The following is a 19578-nucleotide window of genomic DNA, read 5'->3' as shown; positions in this document are numbered from 1 at the left end:
ATCAAATTTTAAGACAGGCTCTGGAGAGAGATGTCTTATAAGTCATTTTGTTCTACAGAGATGTTCTGTTTCACTATATTTTTCTGCAAGAGGACAGTGGAATGAGGGCTGTAGAGGACCTAACCTGGTCCCGGGAGTCCCGAAGTAGGGGGCTCGCCATTTCCAGGAGCTGCTAGGATCAGCAGTGCCAATCCTGTGGGAGTGAAATGGTATCTTTCTAAACCAGAAAAGCCACCAGCCATGTGAAGCGCCCCCAGAAGCAAGCTTTGGCCCAGGAACTGGATGAGGTTTTAGGGGCCGGGAGGCTTGTTGGAGCCAGGCAGATCTTGAACACAGGGCTTGCGGGGAGTGGGTGGGAAGCTGGCCAAAAACCTCAGAGCGCACGCTTCCTCCAAATGGCCCTTCCTTAAGTCACCTCCCAATTCGCTTCCCTGTCTTTGTTCTGGGCTGGTTGGTTGTAAGCAACAGAAACTCCTTCAAGCTGTCTCAACAATGGAGTGTGTAGCAGAAGGAAGCTTCTGTGGAGCCCACTGCAGGAAGCACAGAAAGCTCAGGCAGCAGTGGCCACTGCCTCTCTCTGGGGCCACGTGGTCTCTGCCCCTGTGGCCCTTCTACTTTACCCTTCTCTCTCCCACCAGCATTTGGCTCCTGTCCCCCAAAGAGGCCCAAGGTCAGGGATGCTGCCCTGATGTGGCCTCAACTCTGTCTAAAAGATGATAGCTAGTCCTCACACCTCTGCCTGGGGTTCCCTCCCAAGTCCTGGGGAAGGGATAGAACCTGACCGGCTCTAGTTGGACCAACAGTGAGGACCCCCGAGGCCTCTCCTGGCCCGGGGAAAGCATTGCAGCTGAGTAGGTATCTCCCGTGGACTCAATTCCCACCCACCTCCAAAGTCCTCACCCTCACTTCCAGGGATGGCCTGTCCCCTCCAGCCTGGACTCTCCCAGGACACACTGCCTGATGCCCTTTCTTTCTGAAGGATCTGTATTGCCTCATAGCAAAAATCCCCGCTGCGTTCAAGTCCCAGCCCAAGCCAGCCCCTTCTGCTCCCAGGGACCCTCCAGGGTATCTAGTTGCCCCAATGCCCTTTAGCTCTGGTGTAAGGCTTCCTGGCATCTCCTGTGTGTGACCCCGATTAGGACATGGGGTGTTTGGGAGCACAGCCCCTGCGTGGGCTGCCTTGGAGTCCCCTTGATGCCCGGAAAGATGCTCAGCTCCCTGGATGGATGGTCACCGTGGGATTTGGCTTCTGGCCAGCAGCAGGTGTGTGGAATTGGGCTCTAATGGCCCATGGAGACTCTCTGCTGAAGAGGCTGGGGTTAAAGATCAGACTGTCGGGAAGCTCTTTTAGCTGGGGCTGCAGGAGCCATGTGGGAGTGTGCCTGGAACCCAAGGACAAAGTCCTGTAATAAATTACGTGGGCCCAGAGGACTCTGCGGTTTCCTCTTGGGGCCCTTCTGCCGGGCTCTCCGACGTGCCCAGAGCCCTGACACTGCCTGCTTACCCAGCTCTTTCAGAGTGCTGAGGTCAGAGGGGAAGGTGGTCAACAGGAGCCCCACCCTGACAAGGTAAGAGAGCTCTTGGGGCCCTCCCTGTGTGCCAGGAGCCCCGGGCCTGCGTTCTGCCAGCTGGGGGCATGGGAGGGGAAGCGATTCCCGGGAGGAGGGTCTCTGGGCAGGAGGTGGGTTGGGAGACACAGACCTGGGGAAGCCCTGTAGGGAACAGGGTGGAAAAAAACCTTGTCCACATGACCAGGAGAGAGCTGGAGAGCCCCTGCAACACCCTGGAAACCAGAGCCCCAGCGCAGAGATCCATCCTGGCAGCTGCAGGGCCCCTGGGGGACTGAGCAGGAGGATGGACAGGAGGAGGCCCAGGCTTCTGCTCTAGGAAGGCAGACTCAGGAGCAGACGGGAGAGACAGGGGCCAGGGCTGCCTTTTTCCAGAAGGAGGGCCTCGTTGCTGGGGGGGGGGGCCTCATGGGGTGTGAAGGACAGCCTAGGTGCCAAGGACCGGGCGCCTGGCAACGTCAGCTGTGCCATATGTGCCATGTCACTGCACGCTGGTCTTTTACCGACAAGGAGACTAAGGACCATGGGAGTTGAAGTGCCCACGCGAGGAAGCAGAGGGGGACTCGACTCCAAGGCCCGGGCTCCTCTGAGCCACCACCTACCTTCTTGGACAATTGTGGATACGTGTGTTAGTCGCCTCTGAATGGCCTGGGCCCCCAGGTAAGGCAGGACCCTGCCTGCCAGGCCTCAAGGTCTTCCCTGGGAGGGGCGCTGTGCTGTGGGGAATGGAGGGCTGAGAGGAGGGCCACCACCCTGGACCCCTCCCTCGAGCGGTCAGTGTGGTGGGCACCCGTCCCCACCTCCCAGAGGAGGGAATCTGACATGGACTCCCTCTGGGGAGGGGCTGGCAGCGGGCAGGGTGCCCTACAACCAGGCCTCCCCCTCAGCCTCCACTCTGTAGCTCTGGACTTGAATTTTGTTCCAACCCATAAAACCCCTGAACTCCATACAGGATTTTATTTTGAAGAAAACCAAAGCTCTGCGTGTGGAGGACACCGCGCCCCCGCCCCCAAGGAATCTTTTTTCAGACGCACTCAGCTCAGGGACTTGCCTGGTGGTCCAGTGGTGAAGACTCCGTGCTTCCACTGCAGGGAGCGCGGGTTCGATCCCTGGTCGGGGAACTAAGGTCTCACATGCCGGACAGAAAAAGAAAAAAAAAAACACTCAGCTCAGTATCACCGCCCCTACCCTGGACCCTCCGGGGGCTGAGCAGCTAGCCCTTGTGGCCTCTACCCAGGGGAGCTGTGCGTGCGTGTCTTGGGCCCTGCTGCACCCACGCTTCAGCATGGCCAGGGCTTCGGTGGGGAGCGGGCCACAGTTCTGCAGAGGGGTGACACAGCAGGGGCAAACGTTTCCCACTTTCCCAGATGCATTCAGGTAACTTGGTGCTTCTCATGTCTTATGAAGGAACTTGCTTCCACATCCTTAGTCTCCATGACAAAACCCTCCAGGGAGGAGCAGCAGGAATTATAGGTCATTTTTCACAAGAGAGGACATTGAGATGAAGGAAGGTAAAATCCTTTGCCCAAGCCTACTGGATATGCGCACCTTGAGGGCACAGACTGGACCTCCTGGTTCCTCTGGCCCCTGCCCCCAGCCAGGACCTGGTGGAGAGCAGGCCCTGGGCAGATGCATAGAGGAGTGGAGTCGTGAGTGGCAGAAAGAGAGGTCGGAACGAGGTCACGTTTCCTAGTCCACTGCCATGTTAGACTCTCTTGTCTTCCTCCTCAAGTAATCAAGCAGCCTGTATCACGTTCCTGCTCTGCCAGGCTGGTGAGGTGAGACCGTGCAAAGGAAAAGTCACCCATCCGGGGGTACAGACCTCACAGCAGCAGGAAGTCAGAGGTGGAGATTGCTGGGGCTGAGGACAGGTGAGGAAGGGGGAGGGACTGGAGTGGACTGTGAAGGCAAGGATGGCTTGATGGCGATGGTGGAGGGCAGGGGATGCCCAGGCTGAGGAAGGGCCATCCTAAAGGTGCAGAGGAGGGACTTCCCTGGCCGTCCAGTGGTCAGGACTCCACACTTCCACTGCAGGGGACACGGGTTCGATCCCTGGTCAGGGAACTAAGATCCCACAAGCTGTGCGGCACGGCCGAAAAGAAAAAAGTAAAGATGCAGAGGAAAGAAAGTACAAGTCCAGCTCGGGTACTGCTGGTTCCTGGCAGGAACCCAGTGTAGGTGTAGGGAGGCGGTGGGAAATGCTCTTTCCATGCTGAGAGCAGCGTTCTCTCCTACACTGTCTAATACAGCAGCCACTGGCCACATGTGGCCATGGAGCCCAGGGAGTGTGGCCAGTGTACCTGAGGGGTTGAATTTTTAATTTTAACTAAGATTCATTTAAATTTCAATCACCACATGTGGCTAGTGGCTACCATATTAGACAGTGCAGCCCTAGAGAGTGGAGCACGTCAGACTCGGGAGAGGTAAGGTGGAATAAACAAGCAGAGCCAGACAAGCGTGGGTTCAAATCCTGACTCAACCACCTACCAAGTATGGGACCTGAAGCCTCGGTTTCTTCATCGGTCAAATACAACCACATCGCTTACGTTGCAGCATTATTGTACAGATTAAATGAACGGACCACCATTGGGAAACTTTCAGCAAGTGTAGTCGGAGCCCCTACTCTGTTTGGGGGGCTAGGGATGGAGCGCTGAGGGTACAGAAAGGGGTCATAGCACAGTGGGAGACTGGCATGCACATGTGGATGTATCTATCAACCTCCCTCTCATCCATCACCTGCCTTCTTCAAAAGTAAACAGAAGAGAGTCACTTGAGACAGCTTACCGAGATAACGTGCAATACAACAGAATCAGAAATACGAATAAAATAAATGAGAAACCAAGACGAAGGAAAAGTAAGGTAAATACAATGCAGCTGGAAAAAGGTTTGCAAACGAAGCTCCAGTCTATTTGCTCGACAGAGCTACCAAATGTATTCTGAGCTTCCTGGCGGATGATGCAAAAATAAAATAGAAGCAGCGACTAGATTAATAATGTCCTTGAGTTAAGAACAAGCCCGTTTCTGAGAAGAAGCCCGTCTTTCCTGATGGGATACCACGAAGGGGGTACCAAGAGAGGAAATGCTATGGACATAAACAGTAAATTCAGGAGGGCTTCTCAAGGGCCGTCCCTGCCAAGCTCTCTCCAGGCAGGCTGGCAGCACCCCACCAAAGCAAAGCTTGAGGAAAAGAATGTTCTCTGGGTAGGTGTAAACCATGGGTTTCAGTGCAGGGTGGTGAACATCCTTCCCAAGGGCTGGCTAGGGTCTTCTGGCACATGAGAGAGACAGATATTAGCTAGGGTGGCTGAGGACAGCGTCAAGGAGGCTACAAGGGGACTCTTAAGCCAGGTCTGGAAGAGTGGCCTGGAGATGAGTTTGGAGAGGCAGGGACTTCATCTATACCTGCAGGGAGCCAGAAAGCACTTGAACCCAGGTGTGAGAGGGGACTGGATAAACCTAGTTTAATTCACTCACTGTATGACTTTGTGGAGGACCTGCGGCCTTGCTGAGTTCCCCACAAGTGCACTGCATCTCAAGAGTGGGAGAAGAGCCCTGCTAGGAGGACAGATTCCCCTGTGAGGGCGCCTTCACCGGGGCCACCCTGCCATCTCTGACTTCCCCTGCAGGGGCCAGGAGCCTGGCTCGGAGGAACGGGGTCTTCCATTGTCTCACACCGCAAGGTTTTTGGCAGTGAGGGTGGCCAGGCCCTGTGCCCTCTAAGGGAGGACGGGACACAGGGCTCTACCTTCACATGCTCACCCTGGGTGACCTGGGCAGAAGGGAAGGAGCCCTAGCAAGGACCCAGGAGCATCACCTCTCTGGGCCAGGGGCACCTCTTTACACCTTGCGGGCGGCCAGTCACGTGTATTCCTGGGAGTGCCACCCCTGGACCTCATCCCGAATGCCGGGCAGTCCTGGATGGGGTGGGACTTGCTTTCAACAGAGGGTGTGTCCTTCTTCAGGCCCTCTGGGGTCCTGGGCTGCAGAGAGGGGCTGAGCTGTCCCTGGGTGGATCAGGGCCCACAGAGAGGCTTAGAATCTGGATTCCCAGGCCCTTTCCTGTATGCACAGCTGAACCCTGCCACACTGAGAGCTCCCAGCTCAGTGGGGCTGCTACTGCCGTGAGCTCTTCCCTACTGCCCTGTCACTGAGCTTGGTGGCTGATCTTTGCAGGTAGTCATCACTGTGGGGACGAGGTGGGATTTCAGGCCCCTGGACAATCCTGTGAACTGTAAAATAAATAATAAAAGCAATCTCTGGCTGTGGAAAAGCTCATCTCCCTCTGTTCCCCATCCCAATTCCCTTCTCCAGAAGAAACCACTGTCAATGGTTTAATATAATTACCTCCAAAAAAGATGTATCTCCAAAAAACATATCTTATAGCTTGTGTGTATTACATACTCATATATCAACATGTATTAGATGGAACCACATGAAACTGCCAATATTTGACTTTCTTGACTGTCCGGAGTGGGTGGTCCAGCCCGGATCCCTATCACCTGCTGGATGATGCTGCTTTCCACAGAGCATTGGCCCTTCCCACACTTGCCAGCCCATGAAGGCTTTGTTTTCCTTACAGTGACGGATTCTACACTAGGGACCTTGAGCTCTGGGAGGGGTGGGGAATAGGCAGTTAGCTGGTGGCATAACGTATGTACCTTCCAAGCCTCTCAATCTCTCACCCAACCCCAGACACCCTTTCGACCCAAAGATGCTCGCATCCCTGACTTGGGCAATGCTTTGTCAGCCCTCTAGGACAGGGGGTCCTTTTGGCCTGGCAGCCCATAGACTAGAGTCTCGATTTGGTTTTGCCTCTTAGACCCCAGTCTCCTGATCTGTGCCCCACCCACCACCTGGCACACAGCCCCCTGCCCACTCTGGTCCCTCCTGGTCCCTGCAACCTTTGATTTTCTCCCCAGGTCCACTTTCTCATTCACCTTTCAGCATTTTCTTACCTACTCCCCCCACAGTGTTGTTCAGTGATGACCCAGAAATGCATGTTGTGGTGTGGTTTTAGACCTCCAGCAGCTCTGAGGACATCTTTGGGAGCCAGCAGCTTGCCCTTCTCCCCTCGGGTGATAGTCATCCCCATTCTGATTCTTAAGATTAAGTAGACCCTGGGGCCAATGCAGGTTACTGACCACCGTGGGCTCAGCCACAGTGACCTGCCTCAGAGCTGGACAAGAGGGTCTGAGCTAAGAAGAAGCATCTCACCTCAAGGGGGCAGGAACTTGCAAATACCCCTGGGCTTCCCCTCAGGAGAAACCCCTTACCTGCCTTCCTGGGATGTGGGCAGGGCTTCTTCCATCCCCCAGGAACCATTCATCCATCCACCTGTCCACCCACCCATCCATCCATTCATTCGGCAATTATATCGTGAACTCCTTCTGGGATGAGTAGGGCACAGTTCTGCTCCTAAGTTTCTCACAAATGTGGGAGAAACAGAAGTAAGTGATATAAGAAAAAAACAGAAGTAAGGGATGATGCAAGCAAGAGCTGCTGCGTGTGAGATGTGTGTGCCTGTGTGTGAGTACATGTGTGCATGTGTATGTGTTCCTAACTCATTTCAGATCAAGTTCAGAGACACTGAGGTGAGAGAGAATATGGGGTACTTCAGGAACCGCATGAAATTCAGCACATCCTGGGGGAAGAGGCGAGATACAGGGCAAGCTGAAAAGGTAGGCAGGTTAGGATCCTGAAGGACCTTGAATGCTATAAAGATACAGCACACTCTTAGCTGTGGAGAGGCATGACATGATTGATTTTTCCCATCTTTTAAAGATTACTTGGTTGGTTAAATGAAGAATGATTTTTGGAGAGAACGGAAGAAGCAAGTCCACCTGGGAGGCTTCCATTCTACCAAGTGAAGGATGATAGCGGACTAAGGGATGGGCAGGAGGGGAGAAACCCTCAAGTTTTTCCTTTCTTTTAATGTCTGTTATCTGGTTTTGGTATTAGGGTAATGCTGGCCTCATTGAATGAGTTAGGAAGTGGTCTCTCTGCTTCTATTTCTTGGAAGATATTGTAGAGAATTGGTATCATTTTTTTCCTTAAATGTTTGGTAGACTTTATCAATGAAACCATCTGAGCCTGGCATGCTCTCTTTTGAAAAGTTGTTAATTATTAATTCAATTTTTCTAATAGGTATAGACTTACGTAGATAGTCTATTTCTTTTGAGGAGAGTTTCAGTAGATTGCATCTTTCAGGGAATTGGTCCACTTCATCTAAGTTACCAAATTCGTAGGGATAGAGTTGTTCATAATATTGCTTTATTATCCTTTTAATGTCCCTGGGATCAGATCAGTTATCAATGAGGTGTCCCTCTTTCATTTCCATATTAGAAATTGTGTCTTCTCTCTTTTTTTCTTGGTTAGCCTGGCTAGAGGTTTATCAGTCTAGTTGATGTTTTCTAAGAACCAGATTTTGGTTTCACTGATTTTCTCTGTTGATTTCCTGTTTTCAATTTCATGATTTCTGCTCTAATTTTTAATATTCATTTATTTTTCTTATTGCTTTAGGATTATATTGCTCCTCTTTCTCTAAGGTGAAAGCTTAGATCATTAATTTTATATCTTTTTTCTTTTATTTTTGAATTTAAAAATTTTACTGAAATATAGTGGATTTACGTATTATATTAGTTTCAGGTGTACAGCATAGTGACTCAGTATTTTTACAGATTATACTCCACTAAAAGTTATTACAAGATAATGGCTATATTTCCCTGTGCTATACAATATATCTGTGTTGCTTAGTTTGTGTCTCTTAACCCTATACGCCTAACTTGCCCCTCCCTCATCCCTTTCCCTCTTGGAAACCATTAGTTTTCTATATCTGTGAGTCTGTTCGTGTTTTGCTATATACATTCATTTGTTTTTTTTTTTTTTTTTTTTGGCTGCACCATGCAGCATGTGGGATCTCAGTTCCCCAACCAGGGATCAAACCCGTGCCCCCTGCAGTGGAAGCTCAGAGTCTTAACAACTGGACCGCCAAGGAAGCCCCTCATTTGTATTTTTTTTTAGATTCCACATATAAGTGATATCATACAGTATTTGTCTTTCTCTATTTGACTTATTTCACTAAGCATAATATTCTCTAGGACCATCCACATTGCTGCAAAGGACAGAATTTCATTCTTATTTTATGGCCAAGTAATAGTCAATTGTATATTTATATACCACATCTTCTTTATCCATTTGTCTGTTGACGGACACTTGGGTAACTTCCATATCTTGGCTATTGTAAACAGTGCTGCTGTGAGCACTGAGGCACATGTATCTTTTCAAATTAGTGTTTCTGTTTTTTTCTGGATATATACCCAGGAGTGCAAATGCTGGATCATATGGTAGTTCTATTTTTAGGTTTTTTGAGGATGATGATAGCCATTTTGACAGGTGTGAAGTTTCTCATTGTGTTTTTGATTTGCATTTCTCTGATAATTAGTAATGTTGAGCATTTTTTCTTTTTTTAAATATTTATTTATTTATTTATTTATTTGGTTGTGCTGGCTCCTTAGCTGCAGCACATGAGCTCCTTAGTTGTGGCTTACAGGCTCCTTAGCTGTGGCATGCATGTGGGATCTAGTTTCCTGACCAGGTGTCAAACCCAGGCCCCCTACATTAGGAGTGTGGAGTCTTATCCACTTCGCCACCAAGGAAGTCCCCAAGCATTTATTCATATGCCTGTTGGCCATCTGTATATCTTCTTTGGAAAAATGTATAGTCAGGTTTTCTGCTCATTTTTAAATTGGGTTCTTTGGTTTTTGTTTTGTTTTTGATATTGAGTTGTATGAACTGTTTATACATTTTGGATATTAACCCCTTATCAGTCATATAATTTGCAAGTATATTCTCCCATTTAGTAGGTTGTCTTTTCATTTTGTTGATGCTTTCCACGCTGTGAAAAAGTTTTAGGTTTAATTAAGAGCCATTTGTTTATTTTTGCTTTCATTTCATTTGCCTTAGGAGACAGCTCCAAAAACTATTGCTACAATTTATGTCAGAGCGTTCTGCCTATTTTCTCTTGTAGGAGTTTTACAGTTTCAGGTCTCACAGTTAGTCTTTAAACCATTTTGAGTTTATTTTGTATATGGTGTGAGGAAAGGTTTGAATGTCTTTCTTTTACATGCAGCTGTCCAGTTTTTCCAGTAGAACTTATTGAAGAGACTGTGTTTTCTCCATTATATATTCTTGCCTCCTTTGTCATATATTAATGGACCATAAATACGTGGGTTTATTTCTGGGCTCTCTATTCTGTTCCATTGATTGATATGTCTGTTTTTGTGCCAATATCATGCTGTTTTGATTACTGTAGCTTTGTAATATAATCTGAAGTCAGGGAGCATGATGCCTCTAGCTTTGTTCTTTCTCAAGATTGTTTTAGCAATTTGGGGTCTTCTGCAGTTCCATAAAAAATTTAGAATTATTTGTCCTAGTTCTGTGAAAAATGTCATGGGTAGTTTGACAGGGATTACATTAAGTCTGTATATTGCTTTTGGTAGTATGGACATTTTAACAATATTATTCTTCCAATCCAAGAACACAGGATATCTTCCCACTTCTTTGTATCATTTTCAAATTCCTTCATCAATGTTTCATTGTTTTCAGAGTACAGGTTTTTCACCTTCTGGTTAAGTCTACTCCTAGTTATTTTATTCTTTTCGATGTGTTTGTAAATAGGATTTTTTCCTTAATTTCTCTTTCTTATAGTTCATTATTATTGTATGGAGAAACAACAGATTTCTGTATATTAATACTGTATCCTGCAACTTTACTGAATTCACTTATTAGTTCTAATGGTATTTTGGTGGAGACTCTAGGGTTTTCTATATATAGTATCATCTCACCTGCAAATAATGGCAGTTTTACCTCTTCCCTTCCAATTTGAATGCCTTTTACTTCTTTTTCTTGTGTGATTGCTGAGTCTAGGACTTCCAATTCTGTGTTAAATAGAAGTGGCAAGAGTGGGCATCCTTGTCTTATTCCTGATTTTAGAGGAAAAGCTTTCAGGTCTTCACTGTTGAATATGATATTAGTTGTGGGCTTGTCATAAATGGACTTTATTATGTTGAGATATTCCCTCTATAACAATTTTGATGAAAGTTTTTACCATGCATGGGTGTTGAATTTTGTGAAATGCTTTTTCTGCATCTATTGAGATGATTATGTGCTTTTTTATCCTTCCTTTTGTTAATGTGACATATAACATTGATCAATTTGTAAATATTGAACCATCCTTGCACCCCTGGAATAAATCCCACTTGATCATGGTGTATGATTCTTTTTATATATTGTTGAATTAAATTTGCTATTTTTTTGAGGACTTTTGCCTCTATATGCAACAGAAATATTGGCCTGTAAGCTACTTTTTTTTTTTGTAGTATCTTTGTCTACTTTTGGTGTCAGGGGAATGGTGGTGGCTTCACAGAATGATTTGGGGAGTGTTATATCCTCTTTGATATTTTTGGAATAGTTTGAGAAGGATAGGTATTAGCTCTTCTTTATATGTTTGGTAAGATTTCCCTGTGAATCTGTCTAGTCCTGGGCTTTTGCTTGCCAGGAAGTGTTTTTGTTTTTCTTTTTTTAATTACAAATCAGCTTCACTACTAGTGATTGGTTTGTTCACGTTGTATAATTCTTCCTGACTTACTATTGGAAGGTTGTATGTTTCTAAAAATATTGTCCATTTCTTCTAAGTTATTCAGTTTGTTGACATATAACTGTCTGTAGTAGTCTCTTACAAATTTTTGCATCTCTGTTGTATTGGTTGTTATTTCTCCTCTTTCATTTATTATTTTGTTTTTTTGTATCTTATTTGGTTTATTTGGGTCTCTCTTTTCTTCTTGATGAGGCTGGCTAAAGGTTTATCAATTTTGTTTATCTTTTCAATGAACATGCTCTTGGTTTCATTGATCTTTTCCATTGTTTTTTGGTCTCTATTTTATTTATTTCCTTTCTGATTTTTATTATTTCCTTCTTCGGCTGACTTTAGGCTTTGCTTGTTCTTTTTTTTTTTTTTCCTTTAGATGGAATGTTAAGTTGTTTATTTGAGATTTTTCTTGTTTCTTGAGATAGGCCTGTATTGCTGTGTATCCCTCTTAGAACTGCTATGCAGCATCTCAAAGATTTTGGAAAGTTCTGTTCACATTTTCATTTGTCTTAAGGTATCTTCTAATTTCCTCTTTGATTTTTTCATTGACTCATTGGTTTTTAGTAGCATGTTGTTTAGTCTGCACATGCTTTTGCCATTTTTCTTCCTGTAATGAATTGTTAGTTTCATACCATCGTGGAAAAAAATTGCTTTATATAATTTCTTTCTTCTTAAATTTGTTGAGACTTGTTTTGTGGCCTAGCATGTGATCTATCCTGGAGAACGTACCAATGTGTTTGAAAAGAGTGTATATTCTGCTGGTTTGGGATGGAATGTTCTGTGATACGTATTCAGTCCAACTGGTCTATTGTGTCATTTAAGACCACTGTTCCCTTACTGATTTTCTGTCTGTATGATCTGTCTATTGATGTAAATGGGGTATAAACTCCCCTACTATTTTTTTTCTTTTTTGTAACATCTTTATTGGAGTATTATTGCTTTACAATAGTGTGTTAGTTTCTGCTGTATTAAAAAGTGAATCAGCTATATGTATACATACATCCCCATATCTCCTCCATCTTGCATCTCCCTCCCACCCTCCCTATCCCACCCCCTAGGTGGACACAAACACTGAGTTGATCTCCCTGTGCTATGCAGCTGCTTCCCACTAGCTATCTATTTTACATTTGGTAGTGTATATATGTCCATGCCACTCTCTCACTTCATCCCAGCTTACCCTTCCCCCTCCCGTGTCCTCAAGTCCATTCTCTATGTCTGCATCTTTATTCCTGTCCTGCCCCTAGGTTCTTCAGAACCTTTTTTTTTTCAGATTCCATATATATGTGTTAGCATATGGTATTTGTTTTTCTCTTTCTGACTTACTTCACTCTGTATGACAGTCCCTAGGTCCATCCACCTCGCTACAAATAACTCAATTTCATTTCTTTTTATGACTGAATAATAGTCCATTGTATATATGTGCCACATCTTCTTTATCCATTCATCTGTCGATGGACACTTAGGTTGCTTCCATGTCCTGGCTATTGTAAATAGAGCTTCAGTGAACATTGTGGTACATGACTCTTTTTGAATTATGGTTTTCTCAGGGTATATGTCCAGTAGTGGGATTGCTGGGTCGTATGGTAGTTCTATTTTTAGTTTTTTAAGGAACCTCCATACTGTTCTCCATACTGGCTGTATCAATTTACATTCTCACCAACAGTGCAAGAGGGCTCCCATTTCTCCACACCCTCTCCAGCATTTATTATTTGTAGATTTTTTGATGGTGGCCATTCTGACTGGTGTGAGGTGATACCTCACTGTGGTTTTGATTTGCATTTCTCTAATGATTAAAGATGTTGAGCATCCTTTCATGTGTTTGTTGCCAATCTGTGTATCTTCTTTGGAGAATGTCTATTTAGGTCTTCTGCCTGTTTTTGGATTGTGTTGTTTGATTTTTTGTTATTGAGCTGCATGAGCCGCTTGTATATTTTGGAGATTAATCCTTGGTCAGTTGCTTCGTTTGCAAATATTTTCTCCCATTCTGAGGGTTGTCTTTTCATCTTGTTTATGGTTTCCTTTGCTGTGCAAAAGCTTTGAAGTTTCATTAGGTACCATTTGTTTATTTTTGTTTTTATTTCCATTTCTCTAGGAGATGGGTCCAAAAGGATCTTGCTGTGATTTATGTCATGGAGTGTTCTGCCTATGGTTTCCTCTAAGAGTTTTATAGTATCTGACCTTACATTTAGGTCTTTAATCCATTTTGAGTTTATTTTTGTGTATGGTGTGAGGGAGTGTTCTAATTTCATTCTTTTACATGTAGCTGTCCAGTTTTCCCAGCACCACTTATTGAAAAGGCCGTCTTTTCTCCATTGTATATTCTTACCTCCTTTATCAAAGATAAGGTGACCATAGGTGTGTGGGTTTATCTCTGGGCTTTCTATACTGTTCCACTGACCTATATTTCTGTTTTTGTGCCAGTACCATATTGTCTTGATAACTGTAGCTTTGTAGTACATTCTGAAGTCAGGGAGCCTGATTCCTCCAGCTGTGTTTTTCTTTCTCAAGATTGCTTTTGCTCATTGGGGTCTTTTGTGTTTCCATACAAATTGTGAATTTTTTTGTTCTAGTTCTGTGAAAAACGCCATTGGTGGTTTGATAGGGATTGCATTGAATCTGTAGATTGCTTTGGGTAGTATAGTCATTTTCACAATGTTGATTCTTCCAATCCAAGAACATGGTATATCTCTCCATCTGTTTGTATTGTCTTTAATTTCTTTCATCAGTGTCTTATAATTTTCTGTATACAGGTCTTTTGTCTCCTTAGGTAGGTTTATTCCTAGGTATTTTATTCTTTTTGTTGCAATGGTAAATGGGAGTGTTTCCTTGATTTCACTTTCAGATTTTTCATCATTAGTGTACCGGAATGCCAGAGATTTCTGTGCATTAATTTTGTATCCTGCTACTTTACCAAATTCATTGATTAGCTCTAGTAGTTTTCTGGTGGCATCTTTAGGATTCTCTATGTATAGTATCATGTCATCTGCAAACAGTGACAGTTTTACTTCTTCTTTTCCAATCTGGATTCCTTTTATTTCTTTTTCTTCTCTGATTGCTATGGCTAAAACTTCCAAAACTATGTTGAATAATAGTGGTGAGAGTGGGCAACCTTGTCTTGTTCCTGATCTTAGTGGAAATGCTTTCACTTTTTCACCATTGAGGGTGATGTTGGCTGTGAGTTTGTCATATATGGCCTTTATTATGTTGAGGGTTTGCCTACTTTCTGGAGGGTTTTTATCATAAATGGGTGTTGAATTTTGTCAAAAGCTTTTTCTGCATCTATTGAGATGATCATATGGTTTTTGTCCTTGAATTTGTTAATATGGTTTATCATATTGATTAATTTGCATATATTGAGGAATCCTTGCATTCCAGGGATAAACCCCACTTGATCATGGTGTATGATCCTTTTAATGTGCTGTTAGATTTTGCTTGCTAGTATTTTCTTGAGGATTTTTGCATCTATGTTCATCAGTGATATTGGCCTGTAGTTTTCTTTTTTTTGTGACATCTTTGTCTGGTTTTGATATCAGGGTGATGGTGGCCTTGTAGAATGAGTCTGGGAGTGTTCTTCCCTCTGCTATATTTTGGAAGAGTTTGAGAAGGATAGGTGTTAGCTCTTCTCTAAATGTTTGATAGAATTCGCCTGTGAAGCCATCTGGTCCTGGGCTTTTGTTTGTTGGAAGATTTTTAATCACAGTTTCAATTTCAGTGCTTGTGTTTGGTCTATTTATATTTTCTATTTCTTCCTGGTTCAGTCTTGGAAGCTTGTGAAGTCCCCTACTATTATTGTATTGTTGTCAACTTTTCCTTTTTATGTCTGATAATATTTGCACCTATATTTAGGTGCTCCTGTATTGGATGCATATATGTTAATGAGTGTAATATCCTCTCCTGATGTCGATCCCTTTATCATTATATAATGCTTTTCTTTGTCTTTTGTTATAGACTCTGTTTTAAAGTCTCTTTTGCCTGATATGAGTATTGCCACCACACTTTCTTGTCATTTACATTTTTTAAATACATTTATTTATTTACTTATTTATTTTTGACTCCATTGGTTCCTTGTTGCTGCACATGGGCTTAATTTAATTGCAGTGAGAGGAGGCTACTCTTCATTGTGGTGCATGGGCTTCTGATTGTGGTGGCTTCTTTTGTTGTGGAGCACAGGCTCTAGGCACGCGGGCTTCAGTAGTTGTGGCTCACAGGCTCTAGAGCACAGGCTTAGTAGTTGTGATGCACAGGCTTAGTTGTTCTGTGGCATGTGGGATCTTACCAAACCAGGGCTCGAACCCGTGCCCCCTGAATTGTCAGGCAGATTCTTTACCACAGCACCACCAGGGAAGCCCTTGTCATTTACATTTGAATATCTTTTTCCATCCCTTCACTTTCAGTCTGTGTGTGTGTTTAGCTCTGAAATGATTCTCTTACAGGCAGCATATAGATGTCTCATTTTTAATCCAATCAGCCACCTTATGCCTTTTGATTGGAGCATTGCCATTTATTGCTGGTCTTCCAGTTGTTTTTGTAGTCCTTCCTTGTTCTTTTTTTCTTCTTTTAGTTTCTTCCCTTGTGGTTTGATGATTTCATTTAGTGGTATGTTTCTGTTCTTTCTCTCTTGTTTCTGTGTATCTATGGTAGGTTTTTGATTTGGGATTACCATGGGGTTCATATATGTCGACCTATAACTATATTTAATTGTTTTAAACAGGTAGTCCTCTTAAAATTAAATTAAAATTAAAATTAAATGTGTTAATTTCAAACACATGCTAAAAGAGCTACATTTTTTATTCTTTTCCCCCATACTTTGTGGTTTTGGTGTCATATTTTATATCTTCATGTTTATACCTTTACTGATTATTGTAGTTATACTTAGTTTTATAATTTTTTGTCTCTTAACCTTCATACTAGCTTATTTAAGTGGCTGATCCTCAGCCTTTACTATATGTGTGCCTTTACTAGTGGGATTTTTTTCTTTCCTATAGATACTTACTTCTTCTTATAGCTCTTTCTTTTCCACTTTGAGAAGACCCTTTAACATTCCTTTTAGGGTTATTTTAGTACTGATGAACTCTTTCCAGTTTTGCTGGTTTGAAAAGTTGTTTATCTCTCCTTGAATTCTAAATGATAATCTTGCTGGGTAGAGTATCCTAGATTTCAGGTTTTTCCCTATCAACATTTTAAATATATCATGTCACTTCCTTTTGGTCTGTAAAGCTTCTGCATAAAAATCAGCTGAGAGTCTTCTGGGGGTTCCCTTGTATATAACTCTTTGGTTTTCTCTTGCTGCCTCTAGAATTCTCTTTTTTCTTTAACTTTTGCCATTTTAATTATGATGTGTCTTGGTGTGGGTCTGTTTGTGTTCATCTTGTTTGGGACTCTCTGTGCTTCCTGTACCCAGATATCTGTTTCCTTCTTCAGGCTTGGGAAGTTGTCAGCCATAATTTCATTAAATACATTTTTTACTTTCTTCTCTATCTCTTCTTCTTCTGGGACTCCTATCCTGTAAATATTGGTACACTTGATGTTGTCTCAAAGATCCCTTAAACTGTTTTCATTTTTTAAAATTTGTTTTTCTTTTTACTGTTTTGTTTGGGTGATTTCCACTATTTTACCTCCAGATCACATATGCATCATTTTGTATCACCTAGTCTGTTGTTCATTCCTTCTAGAACACTTTTCATTTAAGTTATTGTATTCTTCAGTTCTGACTGGTTCTTTTCTATATTTTCTAGTTCCTTGTTAATATTCTCCCTGTGTTCATCTATTCTTTTCCCTAATTCAGTTAGCATTCTTATTACTAATGCTTTGAATTCTTTATCTAGTAAATTATTTATTTCTGTTTCATTAGTTGTTTTTTTTTTAGGGGTTTTCTCTTGTTCTTTCAATTGAGACAAATTCTTCTCTCTTCTCATTTTAATTATCTTTCTCTGTCTCTATGAATTTTAGTGAAATTGTTACCTATGGTGGTCTTGAAAGTGTGTCCTTATGTAGGAGTATCCCTATACATTTTGCTTGTGCCCAGCGGCTTTGCTGGGAGAGATGGATTTGATGTGAACACAAGTGACGTCTTTCCTCAGGGTGTGTTGGCAGCTGTCTTCTTGGTAGCAGGTGGGGCTGGAGAAGGAGGGGCTAGGGCTAGAGCCAGGTGTGAAGTGGGGCTTACCCTTTGCTCAGTGGCCAACATTGCCTTATCAAGGGTGGGGTTAGGTCTCAAGTTGCTGGAACAGAAGCCCTGAGTGTCGGGTGTGAGCTGGCCACGTTCCCTTTAAGTGTGTGCTCTTCCCCCTCTCAGCACCAGCACCTTCAGCCCCAGAGGGGAGCAGAGCTGGAGCAAGAGGTGCTGGACTGGGTATTCAATGAACGTTGGGCACAGAGTATGTTGATATGGCCACTGTCAAAGATCTGGAGTGCCTCTGATGTGTCACTTGTGCAATCACCAGTAATGACAGCCCCTTCCCTGCTCAGAAGCTGCTTAGTGTTTGAGCTGCCACAGAGTCTCACAGCAAAGCTTTTTCCTTGGCCGTGGCAGCCTTCACTCCAGTGTGGAGCTGTGACGTGGGGCAAATAGTGCTGGAGCATTTGCTCAGCTCGGGTTAGGGCATGCTCCGGGGTGGTCCTGGGAAACAAGTCAGCCAGCTGTGTGGTTTCAATCTGCCCTCTCCACCCTGCTTCGGGAGCAGGCAAGTGTTCATGTGCTCCTCACAAGCAAGGTACAGGATTTCCCCTCCCTCCTGTTAGTCCCACTTGCCCTCCAATGAGCCAAGGGGGCTTGTCTTCCCTTTGTCAGACCCCAGGGTTAGAGCACCCAATATGTGGCTCAAACTGCTCCCTGTCCAGGGAGGGTCTCTGCCCATGTAATCTCTTTTCTTCTGAGTCCCCTCCCAGGGGCACAGACCCCCACCTGAATGCTTCTCTTCCCTTCCTACCCAGTTTTATGTGTATCTTTCTTAGAGCCTTGGTTGTACAGGAGTTTTTCTGTCAGTCTCCAGTTAGTTTTCTACAAGAATTGTTCCACATGTAGATGTATTTTTGATATGTTCATGGGGGGAGGTGAGTTCTGTGTCTTCCTACTCCGCCACCTTGATTTGGATCGTCTTTTTAGATATAGTCTTTCAGTATTATAAATTTCCTTCTAAGCACTGCTTTCACTGCATTCCACAACTTTTAGTAAGTTGTAGCTTCATTTTCATTTAGTTGAAAACACTTTAAGAATTTTCTTGAGACTTTGACTCGTGTTATTTATAAGTATGTTTCTTAATCTCCAAATATTTGGAGATTTTCTAGCTATTTTGATTTCTAGTTTAATTTCTTTGTGGTCTGACAACAGACATTGTATGATTTTTATTTTTTAAATTTCTTCAGGGGTGTTATGGCCCAGAAGGTGGCCTATCTTGGTGAATGTTCCATGTGAACTTGAGAAGAAGGTATATTCTGCTGTTGTTAGATGAAGTATTCTACAAGTGTCAATTAGATCCAGTTGACTAATGATGCTATGCATTTCAACTATGTACTTATTGATTTTACGCCTGCCAAATATGTCAATTACTGATAACGGGGTTTTAAAGCTTCCAACTATAATAGTGGATTTATTTTTTTCTCCTTGTAGGTTTACCAGTATACCACATGTATTTTGATGCTCTGTTGTCACACACATACATGTTAAGTAAAGTTATGTCTTCTTTGGAAATTGGCCCCCTTATCATTATGTAATTCCCCTTTATATTCCTCATAATTTTCCTTGCCTTGAAGTCAGCACTACCTAAAATTAGTATAGCTACTCCAGCTTACTTTTTTTTTTAAATATTTATTTATTTATTTATTTATTTACTTGTGCTGGGTCTTAGTTGTGGCAGGGGGCTCCTTAGTTGTGGCTCGGGGGCTCCTTAGTTGTGGCTCGCTGGCTCCTTAGTTGCAGCTCCTGATCTCCTTAGTTGTGGCTTGCCAGCTCCTTAGTTGCCACACATGGGCCCCTTAGTTCAGCTCCAGGGCTCTTTAGTTGCGGCTCACTGGTTCTTTAGTTGTGGCACATGGACTCCTTAATTGTGGCATGCAAACTCTTAGTTGTGGCGTGCATGTGAGATCTAGTTCCCCGACCAGGGATCGAATCCAGGCCCCCTGCATTAGGAGTGCGGAGTCTTATCCACTGCACCACCAGAGAAGTCCCCAGATTTCTTTTGATTAATATTAACATGGTATATTTTTCTCTATCTCTTTATCATCTATCTGTGTCTTTATATTTAAAGTGAGTTTCTTGCAGACAATATATAGTTGGGAGCCTCAAGCTTTTAAAAGATGAAATCTTCAGATCCTCGTGATCATTTAGATATGAGGATCATAGGATGACTCAAGTGTTTTCTTCAA

At 43.6% G+C, this 19578-nt stretch overlaps 1 protein-coding gene across 1 annotated transcript in view; it reads left to right on the top strand.

Annotated features, from left to right (window-relative positions):
• The first annotated feature begins 1490 nt into the window (after positions 1 to 1490).
• The window catches only part of MYO7B (myosin VIIB), a 93247-nt gene continuing 75159 nt past the window's right edge, over positions 1491 to 19578 (top strand). The window contains exon 1 of the mRNA XM_081242530.1: positions 1491 to 1568. The gene's annotated coding sequence lies outside the window, so the exon portion shown is untranslated. The remainder of the gene's footprint in view (positions 1569 to 19578) is intronic.

This window comes from Mesoplodon bidens (genome assembly GCF_964165515.1).
Source record: "Mesoplodon bidens genome assembly, chromosome: 8".
Lineage (NCBI taxonomy): Eukaryota > Metazoa > Chordata > Mammalia > Artiodactyla > Ziphiidae > Mesoplodon > Mesoplodon bidens.
Note: the sequence above shows the minus strand (reverse complement) of the source record. Positions and strands in the feature narration are given on the sequence as shown.